This window comes from Leptonychotes weddellii, chromosome 1 (genome assembly GCF_054177405.1).
Source record: "Leptonychotes weddellii isolate Sample4059 chromosome 1, ASM5417740v2, whole genome shotgun sequence".
In the NCBI taxonomy this organism is placed as follows: domain Eukaryota; kingdom Metazoa; phylum Chordata; class Mammalia; order Carnivora; family Phocidae; genus Leptonychotes; species Leptonychotes weddellii.
The window spans coordinates 30,172,780-30,194,573 of NC_138369.1; the positions used below are offsets into that span (position 1 = coordinate 30,172,780).

The 21,794-nt window shown below is 36.2% G+C and overlaps 1 protein-coding gene and 1 non-coding gene across 5 annotated transcripts in view; both read left to right on the plus strand.

The window, feature by feature from the left end:
• The window catches only part of TAFA1 (TAFA chemokine like family member 1), a 509,785-nt gene that overhangs the window by 138,118 nt on the left and 349,873 nt on the right, over positions 1-21,794 (plus strand). The window lies entirely within an intron of this gene.
• LOC115936658 (U6 spliceosomal RNA) lies at positions 13,058-13,160 on the plus strand. Its single transcript, XR_004072063.1, has one exon. It is a non-coding gene; the product is annotated as a U6 spliceosomal RNA (small nuclear RNA).

Here is a 21,794-nt window from a genome sequence, read left to right on the forward strand (position 1 = left end):
AATTTGGGAGGAACATAAACTTGCAGACTATGTAGGTTACTTAAATATTTAAATTAATTTAAATGAAATAAAAACTAAAATTCAATTCTTCACACTAGACAAATCTCAAGCATTGAATAGCCACATGTGGCTAGTGAATACTATATAAATATTTTCATTGTAGTAAAAAGTTTATGAGAAAGTTCTGCCCAGTACTATTTTGATGAACAAGATCCTTCACTTATACATTAAGAACTGTAGGAATAAATATAGAACCATGAAAATTTTGTGCTTCGTGACTTCAACTTGAAAAATTCTATTTATATCTTAATAATATTGGTAATCATAGCAGCTACAAAAGCAGAAGAAATACTGCAGCTCCCATTGTCTTGGGAACATTTTTGGTGCTATCAAATGCATTACACACATTATTTCCTTCAAATCTCAGAGTTCATATGAGTTGCTATTATTATTCCTATTTCATAGGAACTGAAGGTGAAGTAACTTGCAGAAAGCCACTCAGCTAGTACATAGCCAGCTTGAAGGCTGGGTCTGATTCTAAGACCATATGTCTCTGCACTCCATCAGCTGGTTCTACCTATATATAGGCATTAAACTGGTTTTAATGTCTGAAATTGATGCTGTACTTTGAATGTGTTAATCATTCTAGAAAAGTATGGTAAAGGGGGTGCCTGGGTGGCTCAGTTGGTTAAGCGACTGCCTTCGGCTCAGGTCATGATCCTGGAGTCCCTGGATCGAGTCCCACATCAGGCTCCCTGCTCGGCAGGGAGTCTGCTTCTCCCTCTGACCCTCCCCCCTCTCATGTGCTCTCTCTCATTCTCTCTCAAATAAATAAATAAAATCTTTAAAAAAAAAAAAAGAAAAGTGTGGTAAAGGGCTGAGTCAACCTGATGATCCTTAAGCTGAGGCTTGAATCTTTCATTTCATTGACCTCCCCCAAACTGGGTTGAGTATCTCATTTCTGCATTCCCATAGTCATCTCTGCTTACTTATCTCCGTCTTGCATAATTTACTCTGGGCTGAAAGCACTTGCTGTGTTGATTGTATTTCCCTTGTAAACTTTGACATTCTTGAGGATAGAAGCTGGATCTTGATCCTCAGGGTATTTTACCTGGTATAGGGTGGATACTCAATACATTTCTGATAGATGAGCTAATTAAAGAGACTTAATTCTTGCCAATAAATTGGAAGCTCTACTAGAAGGATGGGAATGACTGTCTAAATCTGCCAGGGACTGTACTAAAGAAAATCCTTCTGGAACAAGTTAGGCATAAGGAGATGAATCCAATCTGAAGTTCCATAGCCCAAATTCTTAGGTCTATAAACTGTAGAATCTCTTTTAAATCTGACCTCATCTCCCAATCTTCCATGTGTGCAAAAATCTCCTTTCTGTTGACTGTTGGTGAAATGTTTTAGCTGGGTGGCTGAACGTTCTTCTTTTTTATTTTTTAACAGATATGCTAATCTCAGGAATGATGCATTTCAGCTCTAGCATCATTAAATTAGTATCCCATTGCCTTTCTGCAATTTACTGCTGAGTCAGCACTTCCAGTACAGTCTCTCTTTTCCAGGGTTTCTAATTTGGTCATAAAAATTCACTCGGAGTAGAAACTTGTCATAGGAAGTCCTGCTTCGAGTGGCATTTTTTTTTTATCAAACATAATCTTAAAATACATTGTTTGATGTGTGAACTATTGCAGAGTTTACAGATATTCAAGTGGAATTCTGCAAAGGGCCTTTGAGGCTTTATAACTTAAGTTGTTACTCGGAATGTTGACACTTCATCATGTAGGTATCATCAGGCAGGTTTTGAATAGATCCCTTTGTCCTGCCTTGGGTAATTGCCCTGGGTATATTATGTAGAATATTTCCAATTCTTGTAAACTCAACAAATTCTCTTTTTTGCAGCACTTCTTTTTTATTACATTCTTTTTCCCCTTTCCATTCATTTTTGCTCTTAGTTTTTCACCCCACGAACTCATCTACCACATTCATTGTTTTTGCAGTGTGTGTGTGTGTGTGTGTGTGTGTGTGTGTGTGTGTGTGGTGCAAGAAGTGTCTACATGGGGAAATTTCTAGTACTTATGGTCAGCTCTCAATTGTTCCCATAGACTTAACCACTTTGTGGATTGTCTATATTTCTCCTCCGATTCTACTTTTTCCATCCATCTGAAATACAACAGATTGACTCCTTTCCCCCACTCCAATGCACAATTAATGACTGTAAAGGCCTTTGTAGATTCTCTAAGGTATATCCTTTTGGGAATGTATTTTGTTCTCCAAACTCCATAAAATATCTTTAAAGTCAATTATTTAAATACTGCTCTACATATGCCCCTATTTTGAAGTACACGAATCCCTTTCCTTTCATAGTATGAGTAAGCAAAGAGCAGTTGTTTATATATGAACTCTTCATACACTTGTTCATAATGGATAGTGAAAAGGATTAAGTTCAGGCCACAATGCAGCAGCGTAAAAGAGAATTTGAACATAGATAAGATCCCAGAAGTCTTTGCTATTTTTTACATAGAGAACTATCAGCTGTTGGAATTTTAGAAGTTCATTTTCTACCTGATGAGTGACTCTCTGAATCAACCAACACTGATAACAGTGGAAAACATTGGTAAATTTGCAGCAACCTCTCTGGCATAAGGTGGGAATCCTCAATACCCTTTCTGCTATTAGCAAAACTGCCTAATCAGCAGCAGTGAGACTCCCACACACAGATTCTGTCCCCTACAAGTCTGTCTAAAGTCTTATATTTAGAAAAATACTTTTTTAAACTAACACCTTGGTCTTATACTGTCTCAGGATAAATAATTGTACAAGTTGGCCAACTAGCTTTTGAATATAAAGAGCATGATATAGCTAAAACAATAATCTTAGTTTTATTTATTCAGGAGCATCTGCTCTATGCCAAGTACATGGCTTTTTACTATAGATGCAAAAGGTAAAGAAGATGTGTCCTCTACTCTCAAATTACCTACAGTCTGTTATGCAAAACAGATTCCTGACTGGCATCCTATAGTACATTTCAGTATTAAAATAAGGTCTGTTTATTCAGTGAATATTCAGTAAGTGCTCTCTATGTGCTGGGCACTATTCTAGGCTATGGGAATAGAGTGCTGAACTAAATAGACAAGATCCCACCCTCCTGTCTCCCAGGAAAGAGAGCATGTACCAGGAGTCACACTTTGGAGGCAAGTGGCTTTGTTTTGCTCACTGCCATATCCCCAGTACCTAGTACAGTACCTGATGCATAGTATGCACTCACTAAATATTTGGGACCTTGAATAAAAATAATCATGAGTAAAATGAGGCTACAAGTGCCACTTAGCATAGCAAAGTGATCGCAAAGGACTAAGGAGGCACTGGTTCGTTCTGTCTACAGCAGCAAGAGAAGTCCAGCCTGACCTCAAATTGTTTGTAGGAGGTGGGAGGGTAGAGAGAAGGAAAGCAGTGATGCCAGATGGAGGAGGGGAAAGTCCAAGCAAAGGCAGGTGAGAGAGACCATAATGCATTCCAGACCCTGAAATTCAGTGTGACCCAAGCTCAGAGACTAGACAAGTGGTTGGAACTTGACTGTGAAGGTCTTACTTGCCAGGGACAAGGTTTGGAGATCCTACAAATCTGTAGGCATCTGTAGTGATGCCTACAGACTTTTAAGCAGAGTGGATCTTGAACCCATCTGCATTTCCGAGTTCAACCATCGTTGGGAGTATTTTTTTTTCCCCTTCCTCTTAGTACATTTTCTCCCTCACCTGTCAGCCAATCACACGGCTTATTATTCCTTTGAGGTTTTGTCAGACCAGTCCTTCATAATGAACAGAGTTAGATCCTGTGTGTCCTTATTTAGATAGTAACTAAACAACTTGGCATCTTGAGACTGCTACCAAGGAAAAGCCACCTTTCTGGAACAGCTGAAGAGATGCATTGCATAGTGTGTGAGAGACGAGCAGCACAATCCGTAACATAAAGAAAGCCAGCAGAATCTAACTTCCCACATTAAAAATTAACAATGTGCAGTATACAGCAAAGCCTGCCACACTCTTCCCTTGTGAAGCTCATAACGGGAGAAAGCACCCTCCCCGGAGGATGAGAAGGGGACATTTTTATGCAGAGGTGACAATTTAATTATCAGAGGAAAGTTCTGTGTATCAAAGGGAGGGCAGAACTCTCAGGAAGAGGCTGGAGGTTTAATTGCCCATTTGTGAGTTCTGAAATCCCGTTATAGGCTTCTATAAAGGCCAGGGGAAGTACATCTGCCACGAAGCCTTATGCAGAGTAGACATGCAATAAATATCTTCTGAATGATAAATAAGATCAAGGATGTAAACTAGCCACTTCTGGCAGATGCCTCAGCAGGAAGAATATTCTTAATATCCTTTGCAGAGTCTTTACAGTTTATAAAGGCTTTCACTAATGCTACCAGTTTTATCTTCAGCACTATCCAGCACAAGACAGCAAATTTCACCATGATTCACTCGGGGTCCTAGGAATGTTTAAGGGAACCATTCAAGGTCACACGCTAGTTAGTGTTGTGGTTGGACCTTGAACTCGGGTCTACTGAATCAAAATGTAGGATGTTCCTTCTGTGCTCTAAGAGTATAAGTCCCATACAGTAATGCTCTCCTTCTCAAGGTGTGGTCTTAGATGACTGCTTCAAAATCAGCTATTGGGAGTTAAAATGCAAACTTGAGGGCCTCACCCAATCAACCTCTGTTGAAGGAGGATCCCAGGAATCTGTGTTTTTTCACAACAGTGCTTCAGAATTCTTACCACACAAGATTTTGAGAACCACTGCACCAAAGAACACCTAATACAGGCTGAGATACTTAATGAAAGTTCCAGAAGCCTAAATGACTACCTGGATAAAGCTTAAAAACAAAGGAGAATCCATGTAAATATTTCTAAAAAAAACTGCAAAATCAAAGTTGGAGGTAGGGCTAAAGGTCACTTGCAGTGTCACTGGTCAGTGGACAGAGTCCTCTATCTGTTACCCAGGTTTTGACTGCAAATTTTTGAATTTTAGAGAAAATTGATGGCTATTATAAATTTAGAAATTGTCTATTTATTGGTTGTAATAAACTTTTCATTTTTCCCCAGTTTTATTTCTTTTCAAATACAAAATAAAATAGGCTTGATTTGTTTAGTTCAATAGGAATCACTACACCTTGTTTTAGGTTCTATTCCTCTCAGCTTGGTTGCATTTACTGTAACTATAGTTCTTTAATATCAAAATACGATGAATAAGTGTGTGCCTATGAATAGACTTAACACTGTTAGAGCAAATCATTGACTGAAGTTCCAAAATGTTCAAGCAGATAATGTCGTCAACCACATATTCATTCTCAGTGTATATATTTTTTAAATATTTATTTGTTCAAGAGAGAGAGGGAGAATGCATGTGGGTGCCAGTAGGGGAAAGGGCAGAGGAAGAGAGAGAATCCTCAAGCAGACTCAGTGCTAAGTGTGGAACCCAGTGAGGGGCTCAATTCCAGGCCACTGAGATCATGACCTGAGCCAAAATCAAGAGTTGGAAGCTCAACTCAATAAGCCACCCAGCACCTCTCTGTTGTATATTTATATATTTGCCAAATTTCAAAGCAAGTAGTTAAAAACTGTACAACTTTACATTTCTGGAAAGACTCATAGGTTATTTTTTTAATTTATTTTTATTGTAATTCCAGTGTAGTTAACATACAGTGTTACGTTAGTTTTGAGCATACAATATAGTGTTTCAACACTTCCATACAACACCTGGTGCTCTTCACAACAAGTGCACTCTTTAATCCCCTTCATCTATTTAACCCATCCTGCACCCACCTCCCCTTTAGTAACCATCAGTTTGTTGTCTATAGTTAAGAGTTTGTTTCTCATTTTATCTCTTTCTTTTTATTTCATTGATCATTTGTTTTCTTTCTTAAATTCCACAACATATGAAAGAAATCATATGGTATTTGTCTATCTCTGACTGACTTACATTGCTTAGCATTATACTCTCTAGTTCCCTCTGTGTCTTGCAAATGGCAGGATTTCATTCTTTCTTTATGGTGAATAATATTCTATCTTGTATAGATATAGATATAGATATACACACACACACACACACACACCACATCTTCTTTCTCATTCCTCTGTCAATGGACACTTGGGCTGCTTCCTTACCTTGGCTATTGTAAAGCAACTACAAACATAGGGGTGTATGCATCCCTTTGAGTGTTTGTGTATTCTTTGGGTAAATAACCAGTAGTACAATTGGTGGATTGTAGGATTGTTCTATTTTTAACTTTTTGAGAAACCTCAATACTATTTTCTATAGTGGCTGCACCAGTTTGCATTCCCACCAACAGTGCCAGAGGGCTCTTTTTTCTCCACATCCTCACCCACAGTTGTTGTTTCTTGTGTTTTTGATTTTAGCCATTCTGACAGGTGTGAGGTGGTATCTCATTATAATTTTGACTTGCATTTCCCTGATGATAGGTGATGTTGAGCATCTTTTCATGTGTTGGCCATTTGGATGTCTTCTTTGGAGAAATATCTGTTCATGGCTTCTGCCCATTTTTTAATTGGATTATTTGTTTTTTTGGCTATTGAGATGTGTAAATTCTTTATATATTTGGATACTAACCCTTTATTGGATATGTCCTTTGCAAATATTTCCTCCCATTCAGTAGGTTGCTTTTTAGTTTTGTTGATTGTTTCCTTCACTGTGCAGAAGCTTTTTATTTTGATGTAGTCCCAAATATTTATTTTTGGTTTATTTCCCTTGCCTTAGGAGACCTAGCTAGAAACAAGTTGCTAGGGCCAATGTCAGAGTAATTACTGCCTGTGTTCTCTTTAGGATTTTTATGGTTTCAGGTCTCACATTTAGGTCTTCAGTCCACCTTGAGTTTATTTTTGTGTGTGGTGAAAGTGGTCCACTTTCATTCTTTTGCATGTAGCTGTCCAGTTTTCTCAACACCATTTGTGAAGAGACTGTCTTTATCCCATCGCATATTCTTTCTTCCTTTGTTGAAGGTTAATTGACCATATAATTGTGGGTTTATTTCTGGGTTTTCTATTCTGCTCCATTTATCTGTGTGTCTATTGTTGTACTGTTTTTATTACTACAGCTTTGTAGTATAATTTGAAGTCTGGAATTGTGATGCTTCCATTTGTTTTCTTTTTCAAATTGCTTTGGCTATTTGGAGTCTTTGTGGTTCCATACAAATTTTAGGATTGTTTGTTCTAGATCTGTGAAAAATGCTGTTGGTATTTTGATAGGGATTGCATTGAATCTGTCAATTGTTTTGGGTAGTATAGACATTTTAACAACATTTGTTCTTTGAATCCATGAGCATGAAATGTCCTTCCATGTCTTTGTGTCATCTTCAATTTCTTTCATTAGTGTTTTATAGTCTTCTACCTCTTTGGTCAGGTTTATTTCTAAGGATCTTATTATTTTGGGTGCAATTGTAATGTAAATTATTTTCCTGATTTCTCTTTGTGCTGTTTCATCGTTAGTGTATAGAAATGCAAGACTTCTGCACATTGATTTTGTATCCTATAAATTTACTGAATTTACTTATCAGTTTTAGTAGTTTTTTTAATGGAGTATTTCAAGTTTTCCATATATAGTATCATGTCATCTGCAAATGGTGTAAGTTTTACTTTTTCCTTAACAATTTGGATGCCTTTTGTTTGTTTTTGTTTTTTGATTGCTGTGGCTAGGACTTCCAGTACTGTGTTGAATAAAACTGGTGAGCGTAAATATCCTTGTCTTGTTCCTGGGCTTAAGGGCCAAACTCTCAGTTTTTCCCCATTGAGTATGATGTTTGCTGTGTGTTTTCCTATATGGCCTTTATTATGTTGAGGTATGTTCCCTCTAAACCTACTTTGTTGAGGGATTTTATCATGAATGGATGTTTTACTTTGTCAAATGTTTTTTCTGCATCTTTTGAAATGATCATATGGTTTTTATCCTTTTATTGATATGATGTATCATGTTGATAGATTTGTGAATATTGAACCACCCTTGTATTCCAGGAATAAATCCTACTTGATTGTGGTGAATGATTTTTTTTAATGTATTGTTGGAGTTGGGTTGTGAGTATTTTGTTGGGGATTTTTGCATCTATGTTCATCAGAGGTATTGTCTGTAGTCCTCTTTTTTTGTGGTGCCTTTTATCTGGTTTTGGTATCAGGATAATGTTGGCCTCATAGAATGAATTTGGAAGTTTTCCTTCCTTTTCTATTTTCTGGAGTAGTTTGAGAAGAACAGGTACTAAGTCTTTTTTAAATGTTTGGTAGAATTTGCCCGTGAAGCCACCTGGGCCTGGACTTCTGTTTGTTGGGAGTTTTTTAATTACTGATTGACTTTCTTTGCTAGCTATTAGTCTATTCAAATTATTTTGATTGGTTATAAATGCTATCTGGCTAATCTCTATTCCAGTATAGGAATTAAATTCAGAAGACACTGGTTTTTCTTCAAATCCTGGTGGCAGATTATAATTATGGTCAATAAATTCTGGTATCAAGGGTTTAGCTAAAAATTATTTGATATTTGATGTTATTTGGCTACCATGAGGCCGAAAGTCTTTTTACAAAAACTTAGTTCAAGGAATCTAAATCTGCTTCTTACCTAAGCAATTCAAATAAGCATTTTCCTTAATATCAGAGAAGGTATTTATTGGGATTAATAAATGGACAATTGTGTTCTAATTTCTCAGTCACAGCCAAGAATCCCTGTCAGTCCAGATCCCCTGTTGGGGACATTGGATATAATCTCTACCTATTCTCAATTCCCGGAGTATATAATCTTTCATTTATAACATATCACTTGCACTAGTATTGTTACTGGAATGTCTACCTTTTCCTCTATAAATAGATTTGTACTTCTTTAAGGGAAGGGTCATATTTTTTTTTTTTTAAAGATTTTTATTCATTTATTTGAGACAGAGAGAATGAGAGAGAGCACATGAGAGGGGGGAGGGTCAGAGGGAGAAGCAGGCTCCCTGCAGAGCAGGGAGCCCGATGTGGGACTCGATCCCGGGACTCCAGGATCATGACCTGAGCCGAAGGCAGTCGCTTAACCAACTGAGCCACCCAGGCGCCCAGGGAAGGGTCATATTTTTAAACATTTTACATCTTATACAGGGTCTTAAGTAAAATAGATATTATAGCAGTGGGCCTCAATCATGTTCTCAAATGATTCATGTCTCCAAGTATTTGTGCTCAAACAACCCTTGGCCCATTTGGAGTAGAACTGAGGCCTCTGAATAAAACCCAATACAAAGCTACTAGCTTTGTAATTGAATCACCTTGGAAGACAGTCTTTTAGACCGAGTCAGTGGCTGACTGCAACATAACAGAATCCAAGCTGGAATCACCCAACCAAAACAGTTCCAATTTTCTTTACCACAGAAATCACATGGCAATTGTTGCTTGATCACATAGCCCTGAACATCTGTTTAATAGGTAGGATTTTTATGACTAATACATGAAAATCACTGCTTTAAGCCACTAACTTTGGGGTAATTTGTTACTCAACAATAGAAAATAAATACAAAATTTTATGACCAAAGGCAAGAGCATGACATGAAAGATTCAAATTATTGGATGAAGGCCAAATGTCATAATGATCATAATATATATCTCATTCTATTGGTTATGTGAAGATTTTTAATAGAGAAATTAGTTTTTAACCAGACTTTAGAAGAATAGATTGTGGTGGTGAGGTAGAGAAAAACAACTCATACTTGTGGTAAATTCTCAAAAGATTGAAGTCTTGCTACCTTCAGTGGTTGGTCAGAAGGTTTGATATACTGGTAATGAGAAAGAATGTTAGTTGCAGAAATGGCAAATTTTGAAGGTTAAGAAAGACCTGTCAGGGAGCTCTTCCAAAATGGTGGAATAAGGACCTCTAAAAATCTACTTCTCCATAAAACCAATGACAATTGAAAAAATTCTCTAAATCAACTTCTATAGAAATTTGGAAAAAAATGAAAGGCTTTTAACAATTCCAGTAGCACTTACTCAAAGAAAGCAGCTGAATATCAGTAAGAAAAGCAAGCTTTGTGACATCTTAAATTGCTTTATTCCCATTTCTCTGTCCCAGATACATAGAGCTGTGGAAACCAATAACCTCCCAACCATGGTATTTGTGAAACCCAAAAGTCTGTCAGACACTGGATGGAGCAAAACAGTTTGGGTTCTCTTAATAACCCCATTCCCAGAGTATTTTCATTATTTTTCTTGTCTAGTAGCTCCTTCAAAAAACCAGTTCTTTTACATAGTCTAATGCAGATTTGTCTGTGAAAACAGCCTTATCCCCAGAGTATTTGTCAAAACAATCAGCTGCAGTCATTTAATCCTGAGGCAGGGATACAAGTGGCTGACCAAAAAACTTAAAAGGAAGAACAGAGGAATGAGAGGTCCATTTTAAATGCCCCCAACATATTTAAAATGCTCCAACAAAGCCCCAGATGATATCACACATGCTCAGGGCTGTACTAATGTCAGAAATAAACTGAGAAGGCCCTAAACTCTGTTTAATCTCTGGCTCATAATAAGACTCGGCACAGAGCAAGAGGGGAAAGCTAATTCAGAGTTATAAAATGCCAAAACACTGAAGGCATGTCCCAAGACACACACAGACGCAAAGACTGGGAGACTTACTGATTCAAGTTATTTAAAGAAATCTACATCCAGTCACTAGCTGACAACTAAGTTAATCAAGCAGAGGTGTGAATGGCTACATGCACACACACAAAATTCAGACTTTACACAACTAGTCCAGGAAATTCATTAACCCATCACTAATAACAATAGCAAATGTTATGAAGGTGTGGTAGACAGAATAATGCCCCCTTCCCAAAGATGTAGATGTTCTCATCATCAGGAGTTGTGAAATCTGTTGTTACCTGGCAAGGAGTTAAATTAGCCAACAGCTGGCTTTGAAGAGATTATCTTGGATGATCCAGGTGGTCCCAATTCAAAGGTTCTTTGAATGTGGTAGAAGAAGGAAAAAGAGTTAGTGTCAGAGGGATAAAATGTGGAAAAGATTCAAAGAGCTACTAAAGACTTTGAAGAGGTGATAGGGCTATGAGTAAAAGAAGGCAGGCAGTGTCTAAAAGGTGGAAAAAAAGAAAATAAAAGAAAGAAAACATTTTCTATCTCAGAGCCTCCAGAAAGAATGTAGTCCTGCCAACACCTTGGTTTTAGCCTAGGGAGACCCATTTGGACCCATTTTCCTGCAAAACTGGAAAATAATAAATTTGCATAGTTTTAAACCAATAAATTTGTGGTAATTTGTTTCAGTAGCAATAGGAAAGTAATATGGGGTCAGGAAGGACATGATTTGCAGAGTTGCCAGATTATATATTTAAAATAAGTTATAAAAAAGAGGAAAGTATAACCCATACCCTGGAAGAGAGCCAGTCAATATAAACTATCTCAGAGGAAGCACAAATGTTGGACTTAGTAGACAAAGACTGTAAATAAGCTTTAAAAGCACTTAATGAACTAAATTAAAAGTGTTTAATAAAAATTATGTCTAAAGAATTAGTGAGAAGTGTGAGAAAAATGCTTTGCTGAATTGTCAATAAAAACACATTGTAAAAGAAAGAAACAAATAGAAAATCTCCAGTTGAAAAGTACAAAAAGTGAAGTTAAAATTCGCTAGAGGAGGGTGCCTGTGTGGTTCAGTCGGTTAAGTGTCTGACCCTTGATTTTGACTCAGGTCATGAACTCAGAGTTGTTAGAGCCCCTTATTGGGCTCCGTGCCAGGTGCGGCGTTTGCTTAAGATTCTCTCTCTCCTTCTTCCCCACCCCCCTCCCTCTCTAAAAAAAAAAAAAAAAAGAAATTCACTAGAGGGGATCAACTGGCAGAAGAGAGAACAAATAAAACTTGAATATAGGTCAGTTTAAATAATCCAGTCCGAACAGTTTAAAAAAGAATGAAGAAAAATTAACAGAGCCTCAATCTGTGGGAACCCCAGCACATGCACAAATATACAGATAAATGAGTCAAGTAAAAGGAGGAAAAGAAAAAAAATTTGAAAAACTAATGACCTAAATATTTTTAAATTTGATTAAAAAAAACATCAATTAGTACATTAAAGCACTTCAAAGAATTCCAAGGAGGATAAACTCAGAGACACACACCTACACATGTGGTCAAATTATCAAAAGAAAGAATAAATCTTGAAAGCAGCAAAGAAAAACAACTCATCATCTACAAGCCTTCTTAAACTGATTAATATTCCTTCTCAGAAATCATGAAGCCTAGGTGTGCCTGGGTAGCTCAGTCAATTAAGCATCTGACCTTTGATTTTGGCTCAGGTCATAATCTCAGGGATGTGAGATTGAGCCCCTCATTGGGCTCCACACTCAGCTGGGAATCTGCTTGAGATTCTCTCATTCCCTCTACTCCTCCTCTACCCCCAACCCCTGTAAAATAAATTAAAAAGAAATCATGAAGCCTAGAGAGTAGTAGGATGATGTACTCAAGGGAAGAAATAGATAATTCAATAATAATAGAGACTTCAGTCTTCAATACCACCCTATTAATAATGGATAGAACAATAAGGAAATGGAAAATTAAAATATGCTATAAACTGACTAGATTTAATAAGCATCTACACAACATTCCAACCAACAATAGAATGTCCATTCTTCTCCCAAGTACATGTGGTACATTCTCCAGGATAAACCATATATAGGTCCATAAAACAAGCCTTGATAAATTTAAAAGGATCAAAAATCATTAAGTTTATTCTACAAACCATAAGGTGATAAAATTAGAAATCAGTAACAGAAGGAAATTTGGGAAATCCACAAATATGTGAAAATTAAACAACATAGTCATAAGTAGTCAGAGGTCAAGTAAAAAAAAACACTGGTAAGTTAGTAAATTGTGATAAATAAAAATGAAAATATAAAATACTAAAACATAGAATGCTACAAAAGCAGTTGCTTAGAGGGAAATTTATAGCAATAGGTATTTATTTAATTTAAAAAGAAGAAAGATTTAAAATCAACAGCCTAATCTTCCACTTAAGAAACTAGAAAAATAGTGCTTCCTTTGGCAGCACATATATTAAATTAGAATGATACAGAGATTAGGCTGACCTCTGCAAAAGGATGCCATGCAAATTTGTGAAGCATCCCATAAAAAAAAAATACATAAGAGCAAGTTAAACCTAAATTAAGTAGAAGAAAGAAAGAAAAGAAAGAAAGATTGATTATAGTAGAAATAAATGAAGTGGATAATAGAAAAACATGGGAGAAAATCAACAAAACTTTATTTTTTGAAAAATCAACAAAATTGACAAAACTTTACCTAGAGTAACCAAGAGAAGGGGAGAAGACTCACATCTCAAATTGCTACAATCAGGAATCAAAGAGGGAGGGGATATCACTAATGATACTACATAAATGAAAAGAATAATGAGAAAATAATATGAATAATTGTATGTAAATAAATTAGATAACTTACATAAAATGAAAAAATCCCTAAGACACAAACTACTAAAACTGAAGAAATATGAAATGTGAATATACTTATAACAAGTAAACATTTTAAATTAGTAATCAATTTCCCAAAAGAAAAGCTCAGGACTAGACGGTTTCACTGGTGATCTACTAAATCTTAAAAAAAAAATACTAATAATAATACCAGTGGTTCACAAAACCTTCTAAAAAATAAAAGAGAAGATAATGCTTCCCAGATCATTATAGGAGTCCAGTAGCATTCTGATGCCAAAACCACACAAATCCCAATATCTTTTATGAATATAGACATATCTTCATACAAAATACTAGTAAGCAGAATCCAGAAATATATGGAAAAAATTATACTCCATCCAAAGTAGAATGTTTCCCTAAGATGCAAGGTTGATTTAACATATGAAATATACTATATTAATAGACTAAAGGACAATGTCACATGATCATCTCAGTAGATGCAGAAAAAACATTTGACAAACGTCAATACCCTTTCTTTTTTTTTTTTTTTTTTTAAGATTTTGTTTATTTGAGAGAGAGAGAATGAGTGAGAGAGAGCGCACACATGAGAGAGGGGAGGGTCAGAGGGAGAAGCAGACTCCCTGCTCAGCAGGGAGCCCGATGCGGGACTCCATCCCAGGACTCCAGGATCATGACCTGAGCCGAAAGCAGTCGCTTAACCAACTGAGCCACCCAGGCGTCCCCGTCAATACCCTTTCTAAAACCAGTCAGCAAACTAGGAACATAAAGCAACTTTCTAAACCTAATAAAGTATGTCTGCAAAAATCCCACAGCTAATAGCACACTTAATGGTCAAAGACTGAATGCTTTCTTCTCTAAGATCAGGAATTAGAGAAGGCTATTTTCTCATCACTTCTATTCAACAATTGTTTTGGAGGTTCTAGCCAGGGAAATTATACAAGGAAAGGAAGTACATGTATCCAGATAGGGCAGGAAGAAGTAAAACCATCTCTATTTGCTGATACCATCATCTTGATATAGAAAATCCTATGGAATACACTAAAAATCTATAAGAACTAATAAAATATTGTTAGAACTAGTAAGTGTGTTTGGCAAATTCCAGAATACAAGATCAACATAAAAAGTCTATTGTATTTTTATATACTTGCAATGAACTCTCAAAATTAAGAAAGCAATTAAATTACATTAGGAACCAAAATATAGAATACTTAGGAATAAACTTAAAAGAAGTGCAAGACTTGTACACTGAAAATCACAGAACATTGTTGAAAAAAGTTAAATGTCAAAGTTAATTTAAAAGATCATATGGCCATGATTGAGTTAATGTAAAGCCAAAAATACTTTCCAAATTGATCTACAGAGTCATTATAATCTGTCAAAATTCCAGCTACATTTTTTACATTTTGAAAAGCTGACCCTAAAATTCATATGGAAATGCAAAGAACCCAGAATAGCCAACACAGGATCATGTGTTTCTGGCATGAGGATGGAAATTATTATATATATAACAGATATAATTTTCATCCTTATGCTATATACATTATATATATCCTGTTTGTGTGTGTGTGCGCAATAGTAATGAGAATCCAGAAATAACTCTTACATTACAGTTAATTGATTTTGAAAGGTGTGTTAACCCAGTTCAGTGAGGGAAACAACTGTCGATTCAACATCTGGATAGCTTCATGCAAAAGAATGACGTTGGACCTCTACCTCACACCATATGAAAAAATAATTTATAATGGACTACAGAACTAAATACAATAGCTAAGACTGTAAAACAGTTTTAAGAAAATGGGAGTAAATCTTTGTGATCTTTTATCAAGCAATAGTTTAGTAGATATGACACAAAAAGCAGAAGCAATGAAAGAAGAAAAGTTGAATTTGATTTTATCAATGTTATTATTATCATAAATTTGTGTTTCAAGGGGCACCATTAAGAAATGAAAATACAAATCCAGAGTGGATGAAAGTATTTTCAAATTGCATACTTGATAAATGTCTAGTGTCTAGAATATATAAAAAAACTCTTATAACTCAACAATAAAAAGAAATTTTAAAATGGGCAAAGAATTTGAATAAACATTTCACCAAAGAAGACTTACAAATGGAAAATAAGCACATAAAAAGATGTTCAAAATAGTAATTCAGGAAAGAGAAATGATTATAATGAAACACCATTTCATACCCATTAAGATGATTAAAATAAAAAGAACAACAAAAACAATGGAGAGCTTGAGCAGTTTAGTGGGTTAAGTGTCAGACTCTTGGTTTCGGCTCAGGTCATGATCTCAGGGTCATGGGATTGAGCCCCACGTCAGGCTCTGCCCTCAGCATGGAGTCTGCTTGTCCCTCTCCCTCTGCTCCTCCCCCTGCTCTCTCTCTCTCAAATAAATAAAATCTTAAAAAAAGTAAGAAAAACAAGAATTGGAAAGGTTATGGAGAAACAGGAATCCTTAAACACCTATACATTGCTGGTTGAATTTTAAAATGATGCGGACACTTGGTACAATCGTTCGGCAATTCCTTAGGAAAAAATACTGTTATTGAAGTATTATTGGCATACAATATCATATTAGTTTCAGATGTATATCAAAATAATTCAGTATTTTTATATTACCACGATAACTCTAATTACCATCTGTCACCATACAAAGTTATGACAATATTACTGACCATATTCCCTATATTCATTAACATCCCCATGACTTATTTATTTTATAACTCTAAGTTTGTACCTCTTAATTTTCTTAACCTACTGTGCCCACCTCCCCAGCCCCTCCCCACTCTGGTCACTAAGTTTGTATCTTGTACCTATGAGTCTCTTTCTGTATAGTTTATTTTTGTTTTTTAGATTCCACATGTAACTGAAATCATATGGTATTATTTTTGTTCTGACTTATTTCACTTAAGATAATACTCTCTAGGGCGCCTGGGTGGCACAGTTGGTTAAGCGACTGCCTTCGGCTCAGGTCATGATCCTGGAGTCCCTGGATCGAGTCCCGCATCAGGCTCCCTGCTCAGCAGGGGGTCTGCTTCTCCCTCTGCCCTCTTCCCTCTCGTGCTCTCTGTCTCTCATTCTCTCTCTCTCAAATAAATAAATAAAATCTAAAAAAAAAAAAGATAATACTCTCTAGGTTCATCCATGTTGTTGCATATAGCAAGATTGCATTTTTTATGGCTGAGTAATAGTCCCTTGTATATTTGTATACCACATCTTCTTTATCCATTCATCTATTGAGGGACACTTAAGTTGTTCCATATTTTGGCTATCATAAATAATGCTGTAATGAACATAGGGGTGCATATATCTCTTTAAATTAATATTTTTGTTTTATTTGGATAGAAAAACCACAATTGGAATTGCTGAATCATATTGTAGTTGTAGTTTTAATTCTTTCAAGAACCTATTTTTTTCCATAGTCCCTACACCAATTTGCATTCCCACCAACAGTGGATAAGAATTCCCTTTTCTCTATATTGTCCCCAACACATTATTTTTTGTCTTTTTGATAATAGACTATCTAATGGGTATCAGCTAATATCACATTGTAGCTTTGATTTGCATTTCCTTGATGATTAGTAATGTTGAGCATGTTCTCACATATGTGTTGGCCATTTGCATGTCTTTGGAAAAATGTGTATTCAAGTCCTCTGTCACATTTTAATCGGGTTGTTTGTGTTTTAATATTGTTGTGTAACTTCTTTATGTATTTTGGACATTAACCTCTTACTAGATGTATGATTTGTAAATCTTTTCCCATTCAGTATGTTGCTTTTTTGTTTTGTTGATAGTTTCCTTTGCTGTGCAGTATTTTTTAGTTAGATGTAATACCATTTGTTTATATAAGCTTTTGTTGCCCTTGCCTAAGGAAAGGTCCAAAAAATATTGCTAAGGCTAATATCAAAGAGCTTATGACCTATGTTTTCTTTAAGGAGCTTTATGGTTTCAGATCTTATATTCAAGTCTTTAATCCCTTTTGAATTTATTTTTGTATATGGTATAAGATAGTGGTCCAGTTTCATTCTTTTGCATGTAGCTGTCTAGTGTGTTTATTTCTGGGCTCTCTATTCCTTTGATCTATGTGTTTGTTTTCATATCAGTACTATACTGTTTTGATTATTTTAGCTTTGTAGTATAGTTTGAAATCAAGAGGCATAATGCCTCCACCTTTGTTCTTTTTCTCAAGATTACTTTGGCTTATTTGGGGGCTTTTGTGGTTCCATAAAAATTTTATTTTTTTATTTTTTAAATAACTTTTTTATTAAGTTATGTTAGTCACCATACAGTACATCATTAGTTTTTGATGTAGTGTTCTATGATTCATTGGTTCCATACAAATTTTATGATTATTTGTTCTGGGTTTGGTAAATATGTCACTGGTATTTTGGTAAGAATTGCATTGAATCTATAGGTTGCTTTAGGTAGTATCTACATTTTTCAAATATTCTTCCAGTTCATGAGCATGGTATATTTTTCCATTTGTGTTGTCTTTAATTTCCTTCATCAAAGTCTTATAGTTTTCAGAGTGCTGCACCCCACAGATTTTGGAAAGTTGTGTTTTCATTTTTATTTGTCTCAAGGTATTTTGTGATTTACACTTTGATTTATTCATTCACCCATTGGTTGTTTAGTAGCATGTTGTTTCATCTCCATGCATTTACAATTTTTTCCAGTTTTCTTCTTGTAATTAATGTCTACTTTCATACCGTTGTGTTTGGAAAAGATGCTTGATAAGATCTCAGTCTTCTTGAGTTTATTGAAACTTGTTTTATAGCCTAACATGTGATCTATCCTGGAGAAAGTTCCATGTGTACTTGAAAGAAATGTGTATTCTGCAGTTTTGGAATGAAATGTTCTGTATATATCAAGTCCATCTGGTCTACTGTGTAAAGGCCAGTGTTTTCTTATTGATTTTTCCGTCTGGATAATCTATCCACCTATGTTAAGTGGGGTATTAAAATCCACTAGTGTCATTGTCTTACTGTAAATTTTTTTCATTAATGTCTCTTAATATTTTCTTAATAAACAGCACACAGTATATAGTTGGGTCTTGTTTGGTTTTTTATCCATTCAGCCAAACTTTTGAGTACAGCATTTTTTTCCTTTTACATTTAAAGTAACTATTAATAGGTATGTACTTATTGCCATTTTGTTACTTGTTTTCTGGTTGTTTTTGAAGTTCTCTACTCCTTTCTTCTCTTGATCTCTTCCTGTGTGGTTTGATGATTTTCTTTTGTTACATTTGAGTTCCTTTCTCTTTATTTTTTTTGTATCTAGTGTAGATTTTTGGTTTGTGGTTACCATGAGGTTCATATACATTGACTTATATATATATAGCAGTCTGTTTTAAGCTTATAGTCACAACTTCAAATACATTCTAAAAGCACTACATTTTTACTGTTTACACACACACACACACACACACACCTTTGTTACTGGTGTCATATTTTGCATCTTTTTATTTTGTGTATCCCTAAATTACTTAATGTAGGTATAGCTGATTTTACTATTTTTGTCTTTTAACCTTCATACCAGCTTTTTAAGTGGCTAATTCACTGTATTTGCTGTATATTTACCTTTAGTAGTGAGATTTTTTTTCTTTGGTATATTTTCTTATTTCTAGTTTTGGCCTTTTCTTTGCTTCAAGAAGACCTTTTAACATTTCTTGTCATGCCTATTTAGTGGTGATGAGCTCCTTTAGTTTTTGCCTGAGAAACTCTTTATCTGTCCTTCAGTTCTGAATGATAATCTTTCTGTGTAAAATAATCTTGGTTATAAGTTTTTCCCTTTTAGCACTTTAAATATATCCTTCCAGTCTCTTCTAATCTACAAAGTTTTTCTGAAAAATCATCTGATAATCTTATGGGTCTTCCCTTGCGTATAACTGCTTTTCTCTTGCTGCCTTTCAGATTCTCATTTAACTTGTGCCATTTTTATTATATCTTGGTATGGATCTCTTTGGTTCATCTTATTTGAGATTCTCTGTGCTTTCTGGACCTGGATTACTGTTTCCTTCCCAAGGTTAGGGATATTTCAGCTATTATTTCTTAAAATAAATTTTCTGCCCCTTTCTCTTCTTTCTAGAACCCTTATAATGTGAATGTTAGTATGCTAGATGTTGTCTCAGAGGTTTCTTAAACTATCCTGTTTTAACACTTTCTGTTCCTTTTGTGGTTCTGATTGAGTGATTTTCACTATTTTGTCTTCCAGATTGCCGATCCATTTTTCTATGCCATCTAATCTGCTGTTGATTCCCTCTACTGTATTTTTTCATTTCAGTTACTGTATTCTGGTTGGTTCATTTTTATATTTTCTAACTCTTTGTTGGAGTTCTCACTGTGTTCCTCTAATTCTTTTCCCAAGTTCAATGAGCATCTTTATGACCATTACTTTGAACTCTTATCTTCATTTCATTAGTTTTCCCATACCCCTGGGGTTTTATCTTATTTCATGGAGAACATAATCCTCTGCTCATTTTGTTTGACTTTCTGTGTTTGTTTTTGTTTTGAATTAAGTGGAAGAGCTACCTCTCCCAGTCTCAAAGGAGAGGCCTTGTTTAGGAACATCTTCTCTGTAAACTGTATTCCTAGAGGTTTTAAGGGCTGGCTAGAGCTAGAATGGATGTAAGCTGGGGAAATCCCAGGATGCATTGCATTGGGGCCACCCTAGTGGGTCAACTGGAGCTGGTACCGGTGCTGTCCAGGGGTTCCAAGTGAGCCATCCCAGCACCACCCTAGCAGGACAGCTGGAGCTGAAGTGGGCACAGTCTGGGGTTCCTGGGTCTCCCTTTGTTGGAGCCACCCTCATAAGATAGCTGGAACTGGAATGGACAGGGGCTGGGTGAACCTGAAACATACTTCACTGGGGTCGGCTTTGTAAGACAGCTGAAGCTGAAGTGGGTACAAGCTGGTGGGGTCTCTGGGCATACTGCATTGGGGTTGCCTTGGTGGGTGGCTGGATCAGGCACACTGTGCCAGAGCTTCCTTAATTGGATGGCTGAAGCTATAGTGGGCACTGGCCCCAGGAGGTCTTGGGATGGCCATACCAGGGCTGCCTTTGCAGGATGGCCAGGCGTAGAGTGGGCATGAGCCGGGGGATTCCTGAAGTGTGTGTTCTGTGGCTGTCCCAGTGAGACAACTGGTGCTGGTATAGACATGAATGAGGGGGTCCCAGGGTGTACCACACCAGGCCACTTTGGAGGGACAGCTGAGGCGGATGTAAAAAATCGTGCTCATCAGTGCCTCTGACCCCAAAGAGAGTTCCAACAGTTTACTGGTCTCTGGCAGATGCTCTAGGGTTGATAAATAGATTCCCCTCATTTATAGTCTTGTTGCCTTTTAAACTGCCTTTTTCCCTATCCCCCAAGGTAGGTAAGTACATGCAGGCTCCTCTGTGATATCCCTCCCTATTGCAGGTTGTTGCATTGGGGATAGAGTTCTTATTACCATATCTTCCTCTGTTCCAACCTTCACTATGTGGACCCTCTATCATTTGTTGTGCAGAAGCTATTGAAACAGCCCTCGTTGTTCTTCAGGGGGGAATAGCTCAATATGTAGGTTCAAATTAGGTGTGTTTGTGGGAGGAAGTGAGTTCAGGTCTTCCTATGCTACCATCTTGGACTGCCCTCTGAAATGTTACACATAATGTTACCATGTGACCCAGCAATTCCACTCCTAGTTAATACCCAAGAGAACCAAAAACACATCCACTCCAAATCTAGTACACAACTGTTTATGGTACCATTACTCATAATGGCCAAAAGTAGAAACAGCTCAAATGTCCATCAGCTGCTGAATGTATAAATATAATGTGGTTTATACGTAAAAAGGAATATTATTTGGCCATAAAAAGGGATAGAGTGCTGCCACATGCTTGAACATGCATAAACCTTGAAAACATTATGTTAAATGAACATAACCAGTCAAAAATGCCATATAATATGATTCAATTTTATGAAATGTCTAGCATAGGCAAATCCATAGAGACAGAAAATAGATAAGTAGTTTCCAGGGCCTGGAGGTAGGTAAGAATAAGGGGTGACAGCTATGCTAATTTTTATGGGACTTTTCATTGAGGTAGTGATGTGTTCTAGAATTAGGTAGCAGTGATGTTTGTACAACTCTGTGAAATATACTTAATACTACTGAATTTTAAAATTAAAAGTGTGAATTTTATGGTACTGATGGGACCTCAACCAGAGCAAATCTGATTTCATCTGTTTTATATACTGTACAGAGTTTTGCTTGACTAAAACGTTTAAAACTCCCCAGACTAAATGTTTTGAAAGTGTTTTTAAGCTGTATTACTCTAAAGACTCTAT